Source organism: Mus pahari, chromosome 12, assembly GCF_900095145.1.
Source record: "Mus pahari chromosome 12, PAHARI_EIJ_v1.1, whole genome shotgun sequence".
NCBI lineage: Eukaryota > Metazoa > Chordata > Mammalia > Rodentia > Muridae > Mus > Mus pahari.
Genome location: NC_034601.1, coordinates 28,970,552 through 28,973,432, shown reverse-complemented (window position 1 = coordinate 28,973,432; position 2,881 = coordinate 28,970,552). Strand labels below are relative to the sequence as shown.

At 52.3% G+C, this 2,881-nt stretch overlaps 1 protein-coding gene across 2 annotated transcripts in view; it reads right to left on the bottom strand.

Moving 5' to 3' along the window:
* The window catches only part of Itgb5 (integrin subunit beta 5), a 118,355-nt gene that overhangs the window by 6,520 nt on the left and 108,954 nt on the right, over positions 1-2,881 (bottom strand). The window lies entirely within an intron of this gene.

The following is a 2,881-nucleotide window of genomic DNA, read 5'->3' as shown; positions in this document are numbered from 1 at the left end:
TGGTTGTGAGCCACCATGTGGTTGCTGGGATTTGAACTCAGGACCTCTGGAAGAGCAGTCAGTGCTCTTAACCGCTGAGCCATCTCTCCAGCCCAAGCTGGCACATCTTATAACAGAGACCTTCTCTAGGAAACATGAGGAACCAAGAAGAAACCACCAAAGCTGCTGTTAAAATCTGCAAGAGAGGAAAGATCCCCACCTCCTTGGGAAGACCAGGGTCCTACCTTGGGACAAGCAAACTCCAGGGCGGAGTTAGTAGTGTCAAGCAACACAGGGGACTCTGGGAAAGTGGCACTCAGAGGTCTAAAGACATAGGGGTGGGGGTGAAGCAGGGGAGGTACCCTACCACTAAAGTGATGGGTATCCCCACAAAACCCCAGCCACAAGGGGTCAGGTTACCTGCTCATCCCACATGCTGATGGGGATCAAAACAGCTGGGTGTCTAGAAAGTTCCCTGGCTCCAGAGGGAAGCCACATACAACTATCCGACTGAAGTTATATTTCCAGCACAGGAGCTGGGCACCTTGACTTCCGGAGCAGGAGGGAGCGCCATCACAGTAGAGCTACCTTCTCAGAGGAAAGGCCCAGGAGAAGCAGATCAGGGCCCCTCCTGGAGTCTTGCCTCCCAGACATACTTTGAACCACCATCTGGACATCAACAAGGACTGGACAGTGGGTAGATCATGAAGAGAGAGGGTCATGACTTTCTCAAGAGGGCACTGATGTGCTTAGGAATCTAACTGTTCCAGAGCTGGTGGCATTTCCTCATCTCCTGGGCTGATCTTGCGCTGACACTCCATAGAGTTGCAGCTAGGCAGTACAGCTCATAACTATCGCCTGTCTGGTATGGTCCCTCCCCCCCCTCCCCTCAGGGTAGGCAGACTTGGCCAGCGGCCAGGAAGGGGTGGTTCCATCACTGGTCATTCATGCTTGCTGGACCTTCCGACTGACACACAGCAAACAGGATGCCTGCTTCCGGCTGGCTGGAATCCATAGCTTCCCTTGGATACGCTGCTGTATCACAACTCCAGGTCACACTTCTCAGACACCCTCCAAAACCCCACGTGGATACAGCAGCCTAGAGCTGAGCCCCCGCTTCCCCCGTGCTGGGGGGAAACTCAGAATGCACCGTAGTTACATAGGAAGGCACGTCTGCCCCTTTACACAAACAAGCTGCTCGCTCACAGGGATTTTTGTTCAAGGCATGTTAATTAAAATCAGCTGGAGCCGAGTGTGACCTCACCGAAGTGAAGGGTGTGTTAGCTTAGTTCTAGAACACCGGGGATGAAGGACCAATGTGTTCAAAACATCTCAGAAAACAGAGAGTAGGAAAATGGCCTAAAATTCCATGATCAAAAGAACTTAGGAAAAAAGGGGAGGGAGGGAGGTAGATAAAGAAAAAGAGAAGGAAAAGGAAAAAGAAACAAGTTTGCATTAGACCATTAAAGGGAGGTCAGTGTGATCCAGGGATAGATGAGGAGGGCCAGTCCCGATCTATGGGCCTTCCTAGTGCTTGCTTTTCCCCGTAGCCTTTTTTTTTTTTTTTTTTTTTTTGGTTTTTCGAGACAGGGTTTCTCTGTATAATCCTGGCTGTCCTGGAACTCACTTTGTAGACCAGGCTGGCCTTGAACTCAGAAATCCGCCTGCCTCTGCCTCCCGAGTGCTGGGATTAAAGGTGTGCGCCACCATGCCCGGCTCCCTGTAGCCTTTTAACTGCCCAAGACAACCCTACAAGAAGGTAAGGGGAGGATTCAGCTCCTTTTACTGAGCCGGAGTGCTGCCCTCGCCCTCGCTCAGCCCACTCCCCAGGAGCCTCAAGTGCACTGAGCAGCAGGAGGGAGTAACAGTGGCTGGAAGCTGTGGGGGCTGGAGGGTGGGGCTGGGGGAGTCCCTTGGGCACAACCTGCTGACTAGGGCTGTGATTCCAGTCACGCAGGCATGGTGCCTGGCCACTCCCTGCCTATCTTGTCTCTCGATCTGGAGGCCGGGGTTCAGCGGCCCGCGCCCAGGGTTGTCTGTGGCACATGGCCAGGGAGGGTCAGGCCATTCAGAGTGCTCGAGAGCACAGCTGACCAGCCGCAATGGCAGGCTCTGCATCGGCTCACTTCATTATCAGCCTGGCCAGACGTTTCGGGGGGAGGGGGAGGAATCTGCCAAAAGAAAATCACACACTTGTGCTCCTCCGCCAAGAAGTAACACTGCCTGTACGGCCACTTGTTTCTGCTTGGTGCCCGGCTTCCCCCCGCTGCCTGCCTGGCTCCTCAGCTCCAACGATGACACACAGCTGTTATCCAGCAAGTTCTGTCAGCCAACGGCAGGCATGCCTCTCTGCTCCAGGCAGCACTGTGGCTTGACTCTTACAACCGACCTTTGTTGCCCTCCAAAGTGGAGGACGGTCATCAGGCTGTGTGACCCGACCCGGCGCTGAGCCAAAGTGTCTGTAACCTAGACAACCTCTACATCCGTCCCGCTCTATTATCGGTATAAATAGAGCAGAAGAATCCAAAGCCCCCACGCTCGCTTCAGGCATCCCTATCTGGGTCAGCTCCTTTCCATCCTATTTGCCTTTTGATTACAGTCTGTTTAATGCAGCAGTTCCCACAGGCCCGATCTATGAAGCATTGTTTGGGAGATGCTCTGTGGAGGACTGTAGTCACTTGGGGAAGAATGCACACTGCATTCCTTTTTTTTTTTTTTTTTTTTTTTTAAAAAGCAAACTATAGCATGCTCAAGGCTCTGAAGGTGCTGTTGCATCTGGACTCAGTAAGCACCAGGTCCATCTCATTCCCTGCGGTCACTCCACAATCTCTAAACTTGCTCAGACTGGATCAGTGATGTTGCTTTTTTGTGGACTATTTTTTTTTTTTTTTTTTTTTTTTTT